General features: G+C 41.9%; 1 long non-coding RNA gene across 1 annotated transcript; it reads right to left on the reverse strand.

Moving 5' to 3' along the window:
• Window positions 1-2,202: 2,202 nt before the first annotated feature.
• On the reverse strand, window positions 2,203-3,978 carry LOC119162422 (uncharacterized). Its single transcript, XR_005108604.2, has 2 exons — window positions 3,403-3,978; window positions 2,203-2,436 (listed from the first exon to the last, which is right to left on the reverse strand). It is a non-coding gene; the product is annotated as an uncharacterized LOC119162422 (long non-coding RNA).
• Window positions 3,979-14,092: the final 10,114 nt, after the last annotated feature.

Genomic DNA, 14,092 nt, shown 5'->3' on the forward strand with positions numbered 1-14,092 from the left:
CATTCGATTGCCATCGAGCCACACATGGGTGAAAGTTATTAATGATTGTTCAAGCTCCAGAGCTTCTTTAAAAATGTAAATCATAATAAAAATGCGATCAGGCAGCCGTATTATTTAGCGCCCTTGAATATGCATGCTTCGATGTCTTGCGTACGGAGATATAAACGGCAATTTCATGTTTCTCTAAGATTGCCAATATGCATTTTTTTTCTTTCTTTTTAGAGCTTAATTCATGAGCTGTGTTACATTTCACCGCAGCTCTTAGATAAATTAGGTCTCGAAGCTGACCAAGTTTACGCCTGTAGATCAAAACAACATTGACAGGAAGTGACAGTGGCTATGGGCGCATTCTTCAGACGTAATCTATAAGCAAGGAGTTAGACCTGTGAGCTGAAGTCGCAGACAGCAGGGGCGTTGGCAGAATTTTTTTTCAGGCGGGGCACCAGCTTGATTATACAGTTGGACCCGAGCAGTCAGAGGTGGTACATCATTATTTCGTGCGCATATACCATGGAATTATTTTTCTAGGGGGGGGGGGGGGGGGGGCACGGGCTTGGTGTGTCAGCTTCTGGCTACGCCACTGGCGGATGGAAACCCGTGTGGGCGGGTACACAAACGGGGACGGACGACCGAGGAGGAGGATAATGGTGACGCAGACTGCGGTAAAGGTTACCTTGGCGAGAGAAGCAAGCTTCAGCAAAGAGTAGAGCGGCACATGTATGATGTAAGAAAGAATGTTTCGTCGAACGAGCTGGCCGAACACGCAGAAGCAACTGGGCACGAAATAGACTGAGATAGGGTGAAAATAGCGAAAATAAAGGGAAAAGGATTGGACTTGCGGGCTGTCTTGACTCTCTGTCAATTCAGACAATGGCCCACATTTTTCAAGCTAATAACGGCAACTTTTCCTACGTGTACGCTTATACGTCCTATTTTAAGATATACATATTTGGACCGTTTCACATTCATTTTTCGTTGTGAATGAGGCTCACGTGCGGAAACTGAAACGATCTGTTTTTATGTGAACATTCGTGGTCTGTGCTTATTTTAACCCCATGTGCTCGAAATAACAACCACAACAAAGAAGGAAAAGTGGCAGTGGCATCGCATACGAAGTGAACTGTGGCACACCGCCGGTAACTTTTATTGCGACTTTTCACATTGTGTAGTCTTCAGAGGTCCACGCGCTATAAGTCAGAGCAATACAACGCTGTTTGAAAATGAAAACACCGCCAAGTCGCGGCTAAAACAACGCATCCAACCACCAGCTTTCCTTCGCCAGAGCGAGGAGAGATCACATGATCACACCCTGCACATCACAGTGATTGCAGCGCTGGCGCCTCCAGTGGTGGGCCTCGCACTCAATAGGGGTTATGGTGCTCGACTGCTGACCTGCAGGTCACGGGATGAAACCCCGGCCGCAGCAGGCTCATTATCGATAGAGGCTGTAATATTCGAAGCCCGTGTACTTTGACTCGAACCCCAGGTGGTTGAAATTTCTGGAGCCTTCCACTGCGTGGGTTCCACCACTGTTCTTCGATGTTAAACTCCTACATTTATTGGTATTGAACGTTTAATAACATGATTTTAAATATAATCGCAGGTCTTTTCATTGTATATCACCTTTAATCGAAATTCCACTACGGTGGACTTGAATCGCATCATTTCAGAACTGGTGAGATGCCACAGCTAGAAACCAGCTAAACCTTTTGTGTGCCTGCTGAATACCTGAATAGGCGCCGGCAAAACAGAGCGGTGGCATGAATCGCTCCACAGAAAAACGAAAGCGCTCAGCAAGCGCAGGGACGGTAATAGCAGACGAAACCCGACTGGTCCATACCAGCAAGATTTGCTTGGGTCAAGCATGGTAAATCATCAGTGGCCAAGCTGTCCATGCTTGAAAACTTATTAGAGGCCAAAGACTGTATGTGCTTGAGAAGTGTGACTAGCCTACCATTGGCCAAACACAGGAAGGCCGTGCTTGGAAGATCATCCCAAACACCCCTTTCCATGGTTGGCACTGTGTTGGAATATCATGCAATAGCCAAGCAAGTTCTTGGCATGGGAGCCAAGCATTTTGGCCAATGCGATTTCTGGCTCATTTATTTTAGTGTTTTTCTTGGCTACAGTTTAATGCCCGGCTTCTTTTTTCTATATTTTTGATGCCCCCCTCCCCCTCCACGAGAAGTAACAATACAAATATTTTTAGTGCTTCAGGTTTATTTTACACGTAATATATAGAAGGCAATATGCCGTTTTTCCATTTCGCGAACTCTTCTGATTCTGAAGTGTTGCTTGGGCTTCTCTTGAAGTCATCTATCGTAGCGGCGTGCTTTCTCGCATAGGTGCATCTTCTTGATCTGAAGCAAACATGAGCCATCCTTTTGCTACGTCCGAAACAGCTGCGTCAGTTTTGATGAACAGGGTATGTCTCATCTGGAAAATGGGAGAAAAAAAAACATCATGAGGTCTTTTTTTTTTTAATAATCTATCTCTTAGGCAACCACTTTCATCAATTTTCAACAAACCACAGAGTAGGAACATTTGTTGGGAAACTAATTGGTTATGCATGATTATGAGGATGACAGCACCTGCACAGACGGGAAGAAAATACTTGTTGGACTGCATGATGCATTTTAATTACTAAAGTAGTGTGCAGTCATAACACATCCTCATTAATACAAAAAAATGAAGACAAACAATTAAATAATCTCTTTATCTTCGCACAATCTAGAGTTTATGTTCTCTGAATTGAAAAAAAAAGGTATTTTTTTTACTGCTAGCATTCTGGAAGCAGCATTGGCACAGAAGCACTGTTTAGTGACCTTGTTTTTTTTGTTGTATGTACGTACCTTTATATTTATGAACAGTTGTTACTGAGGTAGCCAATGAACCTTTATTTACGAAGGTTATTTTTGTCATGTAGCTTCTGTTGTCGATGCTTTATTTTATTTTAATGCTCAATATTGAGCACTCCTACCGCTTAGTTGTGCAGCCAACTGTTTAAACGATGAAATTGGTTATGTACTCTGACTCCCAGCTCCCACAAATTGGCAAGCCGATAGAACAGGAAATAAGATTATACAACATTTAAGTGGTGAATATGGCGGCAATGAAACTGTTTCAATGCTCAATCTTGCTCCAGATGGCAGAAGTTGTTTTTTTTTTTTTTCAAAAGGGCAGCATATATAAACTGAAAAAACAGTTGTATTAGTAGGTCAAGTTTTCAAACAAACATCATTGATGCGGTATGTGCAATATTTTGGTCCTAGTGAAACATTTTCTAAAGAACAGCAACCAAAATACCACAGCATCAAGAAGTCTACATAACAAAAAGCCATAAAGATGTTGCCAACGAAAGGCGAAGCAAAACCAATTTATTTGTTTTCTGTTGATGCTCACCAAGCAGAAGCAGCAGCACGTTTGCAGGCTTTTAAATGGAAAATTGTTCTCGGCGGCCCAGCAGTGCTTCTTTGTAACCACATTAGTACAATATGATGAAGTTTCTGTGCACAGCGTATTCAACGCTGCGGACGTTTTCTGTGAACAAATAGCTGACCTGTAAAAAAAAGCAATACAGTAATTGGAAAGTTCATAATTGTAACACATGTTAAGAAGCTTTGAAAAAGTCTTACTATATGCAGTTGTTGTGGTGCCAACAGAAGGATAATTTTGCTATAACAAAACAGCATCAATTCATCAAAATATTCATTGCACATTCTACGAAGTACTTGTAGGGCTGACAAAAATATGCCTTATTGTAAAGAATTGTGATTAAAATTCTCGAAACCCAGTAAGTATTAGACCCTAATATTTCTTGTAAACAGCATTTTTAGGGTAAATTTGATAAAGTTTTTGTTGGACAACTGGAAGAATCGTGTGTTTTTGTGTAATTTATAAATAGTCTGACAAGTGGCACTCACTCCACGCAAGAAAATGGAACAGATATACGTTACTAATAATACATTTAGCTGATGATAGATCATTTATGACAGATTATACAAAAACAAAATTTGAAGAACGCATTACATTCAGAATATCATCACTCGCCAACGTTGCGTACTTTTCCAACATCAGAAATGACAACTTTTTCAATATCGATAAATCAAATCACGAAGTCGCTGAAGCTAAAACTTTATCATAACATTTTTTTTTTCAAAAGTATTATCCCACTAAAGTAGACCCAACAATAGCGAGGAACCTTACTGAGTCAAAACATTACGTAAAAAAAAGGTAATACAGGCGCGGCTGAATTTGGATGGTAGATGACCAGTGACTTTCTCGCATTCGGCACCAGCATTCATATTTATTTTACCTTTTAAAAAGCATGACCACACGCACAAGTTTATAATTTCGAATTAATTAATAAAGCACTGGCGTTATAACCCTAAATCGCATGGCGCGTAAGCGAGATGCACTCGTCGTCAGTGACTGGCAGTCGCGCCAGAATCAAACAAGAAAGGGCCACGCACTACGCGTCAACATACACAACAGGCGGCTGGGTGCCTGTCCTTCTGACCGGGTCGTTTCAGTTAATTTCAAGTTTTCCCCAAAAACAGTGTATCGCGCACTCATTTAAAAAATACGCCAAATTGAATCGATGCTCTAACACTGTACCGAAGAGCGTTTCCAATATGTCTGGTTTTCACTTGTAACAAGAGACTGTAACTACGCCATGTGATGTGCGATCTCGCCGAGACGAGCTATAGGACTACAGCTGGGACTACGAAGCGCCCGCTTCTTAACACATGCGCTATTTTGGCCACCGTAAATCTGACAGCCGATTCGCATATGGCACTGAGAGAACAAGGGCAAATACAAGGGCTGCTGATATTTGCTCAACTCCTATTTTCACTTGAATAAACAGCTCGTCGCTGCAAGGCTGTGACGTCCATCAACGTGCGAACGAGGTGAAGACGGCGCGCAGTCATAGACGTAACACACGGTGGAATGTGAAAGCGAGCATAAACGGTGCATGCGTGTATACTGGCTTAAAGCTATATTAATTGCAATATTTTTGATGACTTTTGTACTATTGCGTATGTGCTTTAGAGCCGTTCCTGTTTGTGGGCATCTGAAAATGGCCTGTCTGGATGATTTGGTAAACTATTTTCTTAAGCGCAGTAGGGCTGTGCATGGGCCAAACAGCGCGCGCGCGGTAAAGTGTGCAGTTTAAACGCCACACAGTGCACTTGCTAGTACACGTCGCTCCTTTGGATCAAAAGAAAAAAAAAGGTATTCTGTAGAGAAGCCAGTGCGAACTGAATATATGACTGGAACAAATGAGCGTCCGTGGCTCTTCGGTAGCTGTTCATCTGACTTTACGACAAAGTGACCAAAGAAACGGACACATCCGCTCTAACTACTTTACATTTTTACCGCTTGCACGTGTTCGCATGCCACGAATTTCTGTCGAATAGATATATAATACACAAACGTCAGAAGGCTAGATGAACAGGCAAATTCAGTGAGCATTGGCCAGTAACCACGGTTTAAGTCAGGAAAGCCCTTGGCCTCCATGTTAAATATCACAGGTAATTTGCAAAACTTTTGTTTCGTTTTAATTATTGAGAAGGGCAAACAACTAAGAGAAACGCACACTTTAAAAAAGAAGACTTGAGGCTTTCGCTGCCATCTCGCCATTATTTTGCTTGCAGGCCACGCCCTTTTCGGTCACGCTGTCCGGGCATTGGCCAATGATAACGGAAGCCGGTGGGAATCCAAGCTCTTTCCAATCATCGGTCCTCGGCCACTGTGGCCGTCGCTGCTGCGACCTGGTGAGAATAGCTGGTATGCTATATTCACCTGGTCAAAATAAACGCTATTTCACCCAACTTGGCTTGGATCTAGGCGGATTTGTGGAACATTGCGGCTTTTCGTCAATGTTTACAACGCCGGTTCAGGCAACCTATATGGAAGCTTTTCTTTTGATGAAGGCACATCGACCGTATTTTTTTCGTGTTTATGGTCGGCTTGGTGTTCACGTCGTTGGCGCACACTGTGATTGTGTTTGTCGTTGCAATGTGCTTTGTGAACGTGAATAGTTAGATTGTGTTCGCGTTTGGAACCGTTGAATTTTGTGGTTCACCTAAGCTTGCGTGAAGGTCACAATGTCTAGGACTCGTGAACCGGTTTCAGTGCTCTTTGACATCCGTGATATTTACTTCTGTTGTGTGTGAGGTGGTGACGATGTGGTAGTCCGTGCGTGTTGCCAGTTTTGCTGGGTGGGCTTGTAGTTTTATGGTTTGCGCGGCCGTTCAGCAACCTGCTCAGATTATTGCGCTTGTTCATCGAATACTTCATTTTACATGCGTTGTAGCATCGAACTCATATTAGCTGAGCTGTTAAATGCGCGGTACTTTAACCACTGCATCATTCAGAAAAGCTGCCGACCATTTCTGATTTCAAAGTACAGGCATCACACAATATAATTTCTATGGCTATGCAGTCATCAAAGTTTCTTGATGGCGTTAGATGCGAAAATGAGTCAATCACGGTCCATAAATTCAACTTCAATAGAAAGTGCCAATGTTACACCCGCATGCTCAATCAAGCCTCGTTATTCGCTTCCATGGCTGCACGAGCGATGAAAAAACATTCGACTCTGAGCGTGCGTCTAGCACCCCAGCGTTTCTGCGCATGGAGCAACATATGGGGCTGCGGACTAGTTGGTATTTCATACTGCAAACTGCTCAGCGGTAAACACAGCAGCACAAGTGAGACGAGAATTAGCGCCGACATCCAACTGAAATTTATCTCAACTCCCGAATGTGTTGCCTACACCCGAGATAACAACAACATGCTTATGCTGAAAACAAAAAAAATCGAAGTAAAGCATAAAATCACAGATACCACAAAAAAACAAAAAGCGGTGACATGGAACATGCCAATGAATTCAGGTAAGCCAGTTCTTTGCAGTCGAAAATATTGAAGGTTCTGGGTGCCATCATGAGGATGAGTTATAAGAACTTATGTTTTGTCAAGCAGGCACTGGCAATTTTATTTCTAATTATGAGAACCCAAAGAAACGTCTCTATCCATGTAGTTTACTTTTTGCAAATTTCTCTGTAACCATAAGTTTAGATACTTTCCCGTTTTACCAATGCAATGAATAAGCAATCTCATTTATGTGATTGAACTTGTGATGTTGAAAGAGCTTTGAACCATAGCCAATCTATGCACGGCAAAACTTTGTTGACTGTGCAGGAGGCATCGATTACAGCATATCTTGGTTCTGTGGACACAGTTATGTGGGTCAGTGAGACAAGTGCCTAAGTATACGGTTGCAGGAACATTGTCAAAAGGTAACAACCATAGACAGAGATGGTTCTTTGGCTTCTGATTGTTGAGATTGTGGTTGCCAGCCTCTGTTCGAGAAAACGGAAGCTATTGCAGCTCACCTTTATGATAGCACCAGGATTATCATTGAGGTTGCATTAATAGCTAAAGGAAGCTGGTGACATTAAACCTTCGATGGTCCTACCTGTTAAAGAACTGGCTTACCTGTATTCATCATCATGTGCTATTTTGCCTTAGTTTTTTTTACAGTTTGTTTCAGTGCACTTTCACTTAAGTTATTTTTTTATACCATAAGCATGTTAATATTTTGTATGTGGGCTATATATTGTATGCTGTGTAAAATTTCAGTTGGAAGCCTGTGCTTGTCCTCGTGTCAATAGTGTTGCTTTATCTGCAGTTGTGCTGACTATTTTCCAATCTCTGCACAGATGCATTGTATGCATGTTGAAATCGACACAGCGAAAAAACGAGGACGCAGGAAGAACAAATACACATCACTGCGCCATCTCCTAACTAACCTTTTGCGAAAGCACACCATTAGAAGGAAACCGAAAGTATCAAACTCCCCTGATCTGGTGGACCACAATCCCAGAGTTTAGTCCTGAAAAGGCTAGCATGGTGCAGAAGTTTGATGTAGAGGAGGGGATGAAAAACGTCAAGTCATGTAATTTGAAAGGCCTTTTTACTACATCTTATATATGGGACATTTCTTGGAGAGATTTGTCATTAAAATTCGAGAGAGATGATGATACCGACATTCAGAATGGCTAAAATGCGGATGCTGATTACAAAATAAAGAACATTTACTTCATTGGTAAGTTCTGGCTGCATGGGGTGCTTGTGGAACAAAAGCTTTAGACCAATTACATCTGTGTGATTTGCCTTAGCACGTTATTAAGAGCAAGAGGCAAGAAATAAGTGCGAGTGCAATTTAGCGAAATGACACAACTTTCTTCCTTGTAAAGTGCAAAACAGCTGCTGAAGTTCTGAACATTCTCGCTTGATGCCTTGCGAAATTTAGCAGCGACAAAAGAAGAAGTAGTTGTATTCTTCTGCAGAGACGATCCTCATGGTCGATCGCAGTGCCTCGTCAGTGGGGTAAGAATATCGGCTTCAGAGTATTTTGTGCAGGCTTGGTCACTTAAGAAATGTCGGCGGGTCACGTTTTTCAGGCCTTTGATTTGATCTGCAACCAGTGCTGAGTGTTGTTCTCACGTGATAACAATGGGACGAAAAATTGAGACAGATTTGCAATAGTGGTGCCAAGCCTCAAAGAAATGATACTGAACAAGTTTCCTTGTTTTTGTGTTATTAGTCTTTTTTCTTCCTCTTTTTCTTTGTGTCTGTTACTCCTGTCTTCTTTCCTACAATTTATTTTTGTCTCTATTTTAGATTCGATTCTATTTCTCTTTTTCACCTTTCTCCCTTGCTTTTTGATTCTTTTCCTTAATCATTCTTTCTATGCGACACCTTCTCCCTCCCCACCTTTTTCCCTGTTCCTCACTCTCGCTTATCTTTCCAACCCCCTTCCACTCTATACTATAAAAAGCTATGATGAATTTCGCTAGCGTGCCTGGATAGCGGTGTGGTTGTTCTCAGATTGTCAGTACATAAATTTGAATGCCGTCTCGTTGAGATTTTTTTATGCCAACATTTCGTTCTCTTTGCACTCATTCTCAAGTCCATCAGTCTTAATGCATCCCATGCCGGACGTATCGGCGCATGTGTTCTGGGAGCGAAGCACAGCAGGACAAAAATGAACAAGAGGCCAAAGAGAGCATGTGCCCGTTCATGGTGATAAATACTTCTGTTTTCCTATCGCAAACCAATGCTCTGCTTAAGCAGCTCCGCTGTTAATATATGAAAAAGGTTTTCACATGCCCAATCCTTTACTATGTTCCAAATGATCTTCCAATTTGTTTTAAGCGTGTGTGCACCATCCGAATATCAAAGCATTTTTTACCGAAATAAAGGTATTTTGGCTGTTTCGATCTATCCATCTATCTAGCTGCCTGCGTCTGGGTGCTCGGGTGATCACCTCTTTACTAGTACGTACCAAAACTGGCATATAAGAGTACAAGTGTAAGACAAACGTGACTGACGCGTCATGGCTTGAATGACATGAAATACCTGTCGCGTAAATCATGAAACCTTTTCCCATACACATATGATGTATGCCCATGACTCATGAAATTTGGGCGTGTCCCGCAGGTTCTAAGCCCATTTTAAGGCTTTATTCTCAAGTATCGCTAAAACAGATATTGAAAATCTTACCATGATAACTTTAAAAAATTTTGTCAAAAAAGAAGCCTTCTGCCTGTTTCAGTGACAATGCCGGAGAGTAAAATATTTCTAGACTATACAGAATGAAAATCAGAGTTAAAGCCAAAAGTGAACCCAGGCATTCTCTGGAGTAGCCAATTTTTCTACCCCAGAACTACACGACAGCTTAAAGTTGCGTCCACCACGGTGGATCAGGAGCTAAGGTGCTCGCCAGCCAAACCGAAGTTCGGGAGTTTGGTTCCGGCCACGGCAGTTACATCTCTACAACTTGTTACAATGCAACAAGCGAGTACGCCTATGAAGAGTTGTTTAGCCACAACGAGCTGGTTCAGGCAGAAACTCGGTAAGCACAATCCACACGAACATCATTTTCTTTCACACTGGCACATAGCTGGCATCGCTTTCCTCCGGTACATACTATTTGCTTTGCAAGAGGGTGCTTAATATATAAAACTAATGCCTTATAACGTCTCGATTCACAAAGCTTGATTACCATGTGTATTCAACTTTGAAGAAAAGATGTGCCTTATTTTTGTCGTGCTTCACATTACTGCAGAGAGCAGGAGAAGATGCATTGTCATTTATACTATGGTATACGCTGTATTCTATCGCAGATAGATTTATTGTCCTCTTGTCTATGAAGTAGTCTCCAATGCACCCAAAAAACACTCGTACATTAAAAGGCTCACATGTGGGGTGCCTTGTCTGGAACTGCATTCTTGCTATGGCAAAGGGGCTAAGAAAGCATGTGCTCCTGGAAAACAACCATGAAGTGGCTTGTAACAAGCCTCTAATCAGTGTGTCTTATTTTATATGATTACCATGTTGCACAAATCACTGGCTTTGCCTTCTTGCTTAACGAGTTTGCAGCAACAAAGAGTTTTGTAATTTGTTCACAGTATGTGTGAAAAAAGTTGGATTCGTCGATCTCTTACCTGTCAGTATCAAAGTAGAATGTGACATTTTGTGTGCCTTAAAATAAACTCATGTTTTTAATTCTGTCTCCTGTGTGGTTTTGTCGATACCACACATGCATGCACAGTCCATGTACAGTTCTATTCCTGTTTTATACAATGCAGCAAATAAAAACAAACTTTTTGCTGTATGGTAAATGTTCGATGAAGCAATCTCTGCGAGAATTACAACACAGGTGACAAATTGCTAGCTGAGCTTTTTCCACGTTATACAGAATAACGTGGTTGCATCAAGTAAGAAAGAGATAAAAACCAGTTCCAAGGTAACACACAATACTGCATTATTGCCCTGCTGAGTATACTTATTTTCTATTGGTATAACTAATTTCTCCAGTCATTTTTCATTATGTGTCTATGCTAAGCATCTTCTGATACACACTGAGGCAAAAACATCCTGCGTCTTCAGCTTCAATCAAGCTTTTTTTTTTTACAGCACTGCATGCTCTACAAAAATTATGTACAGTAGCCTGTATTAAGCTGGGACTGCGCTGCATTTGCTAAGACTGAATTCTGCCATGCAGTTTCTTTATGAGAAAGAAATAAGGAGCACCATAATTAAAAGATAAGGTGAAAATGGCAGACTCATGTTGTGTATGTTGCCTTCTCTCTAATTTATCCACAGTGCTGCACGATTCTGCCCGAAAATAGACGTATTCAGTAGTACACCCTCCGTGTGTGCCACTAAGCACATAGGGAAAAAGTACTCCACACAATAAATGAGGTAGTTATTCATTTTAGAGTCTAGTATAGGAGCAGAAGCTCCACTTTGGTATGTATAGGTTCTATAACAAAAAAAAACAGAAAATAAGTATACCACTCTTGCAGGAAGTTAAAACATGCCAGAAATTATAAAGCTGAAGAATAAAGGACAAATGATTCTGAAGACCTAGCAATCATATGGGATAGGATATCACAATCTTGAATGTGCATTTAAAATAAAGCAATATTCATACCCTGATTTCTTCTAATGTTTTGTTGATGCCAGGGGTGTATGCATTGCCCCTGTACTGCTGTAGCCATGTATAAAACACAACAAAGAAAGGCACTTTCTTCTCTACAGTACAAGTACGTCCCAAGAACGAGTATGGATGTAGTGACTAATTGATATTTGGGTTATTTGGACAAAGAACAGAGTATACATATGTCGTTGTTTCAACAGGGAAACAGATAAAACCAGAGACCAAGGTTACAAGCAATGTTGTACCTATGCTGTCCTCAATGTAGCTGTTTCCTTTCTTTATGATCTATATGCCAGTCATTCTTTAGTGTGTGTCTATGCCAAGCATTCTTATGACTCATAATAGAGCCAAAATATGCTGCATCAAATTAGGACAATGTTTGCTGGGTCACAATAATCAAGTGCCTCAATTATTAGGCTGCATTTGCATAGACTTAATTTAGCCATGAATTTATGATCCGCACTATATAAAGAAAAGATGTGATGAAAATTACAGACACAGGCGTGTCTTATTGCCTTCTCTATATTTCATCAACAGCGCTGTTATTCCCGCCTAAAAAGTAGTATTCCATACAACAATTGCATGCACTGTGCATGTGCCACCAAGTACATTCCAAACAAGTGCTTCACAAAAACTCTGGAAGTCATTCCTTTCAAAGCCAATTACATCTGGTATGTAATAAGTATGCCACTTTTGCCAAACTGTTACGAAAGCATATGCCAGCAATTCTATATCTATATATACAAAGCTGGACAGATAGAAAATGTCTTCTAAATGTTAGGTATTTCATTAATAAAAAACTTTGAGTATACAATTCAGAAGGAATCAAATTTGCAGAGAACTGCAGTACACACTGTTTAGTTAATACTGCAGATGACTCCAAGTATGGTCACGTATCTCTTACATTACAGCAGCGATTTGCGTGCAGTATGCCTGTAGTATGCTGCACAAAACTATTGCCATACTCTTTCGCAGGCCGCATTTCAATAATAGCTTATACGTATTACGACTCACGCGTGGATGGACGCACCGCGCGGGTTTAGTACAACTGTAACAGCCTACTGTTGCGACGCAAAGAGTCGTGAACGGCGCGGAACTCGTGGCTTTCGACTCGGTCGAATTGCGACATGCCTTGACTGTCCCTAGGCGAATCTACATGTGCTTTCGGGCGGCGTCACCGTAGCATTTAAAATCTTGTTCTGTCTGGCACTTTTGCACCGCATGTGTGTTTCGAGTGCGCGGCAGGATTAGCATTTTTTTTGCAGCTTAAGGCGCGAAAACGACACGGACGAAGAGAGACAGTACACACACACGGAGCGCCACTTCCAACAACGATTTATTTCGAAAGAGCACAGAACATATATAGACACCGCGCGCGCCGTCACCGTGCCTTAATGCGCAGCCGCATTTAAGTAGCGTAACTCCTTTGGCGATAAAGAAATGGAGGCTACGCTGACGCACAGATCACCTAATTCGATTATTCTCTTGGCCTCAATGATTAGTCTTACTGATTTATCAGGGCTTCGGGCGACTACCGCGCAGGCGCTAAAGTTAGGAACGCAATGACAATCCCGGCAGTGAATTGCGAGGTGGCCCTCTCTGCCATTTCTGACGTTGTTATTATGCTGTCTTAGCCTATCATTCAGGCATTGCTCGGTATGGCCTACGTACCATCTACCACACGAACAGGGGAACTCGTAGACCACACCCTTCTGACAAATTACATACTTGTTCTGGTGGTTCACATTGCAGGCCGGAGCCTTCCTGAGAAAGGGGTTAGTCAACTTGCAGAGCCTGGAAAGTTTTAACGGCGCAGAGAAGACCACCTTTACATCAACCTGTTCGGCAATCTTTTTCAGATAATGGGATACGCGGTGTATATAAGGAATCACAGCAAGCTTAACATTATCCTGGGGTGACCCTTCGCTTGTGTGGCAGTTCCGCGACTTCTTCAAAATCTTCTCCGCCACTGACACCAAAGTGTGCTGTGGATAGCCCGCCTGCTCAAGACGGTCAACCTGCTTGAGGAAACTGTCTGCTGCTCTGTGTGGGCAGGATTTCTTGAAAGCATTCAGCAGGCACATGTTGGCGATGCTACGTTTGACAAGCTTAGAATGGGACGAGCTAAAAGGTAGTAATGGTTTGTTAGCACGAGGCTCATACTGCCAACATGTATGATCAGTTGTTACAAACAATCTAAGATCTAAAAACCTTATAGTCGAATCGACCGAAAGTTCGTGTGTCACTATTAAGGGCGATAAAACAAGCCTAAAAATTGTTAAGGTGTTAGTAACGACTTGGTCGGTGTCCGTGAACTTTTTGTCTATGAGAACTAAAAAATCATCTACAAATCTAAAAACCCTGATGACACCGCTACCTTCGAGAAGGCTAGAAATGGTCCTGCCTGCGCGAGCTAAAAACAGGTCACTTAAAAATGGCGCTAAACAGGAACCTATACAAACGCCACTCTTTTGCAGGTATAGGTTACCGTCCCACTCTACAAAAGTCGACCTCAAATACAATTCTAGCATTGCCATGAATTTTCCCTCTGGTATACCTGCGTCATTTTGAAATGAC

This window comes from Rhipicephalus microplus, chromosome X (assembly GCF_043290135.1).
Source record: "Rhipicephalus microplus isolate Deutch F79 chromosome X, USDA_Rmic, whole genome shotgun sequence".
Lineage (NCBI taxonomy): Eukaryota > Metazoa > Arthropoda > Arachnida > Ixodida > Ixodidae > Rhipicephalus > Rhipicephalus microplus.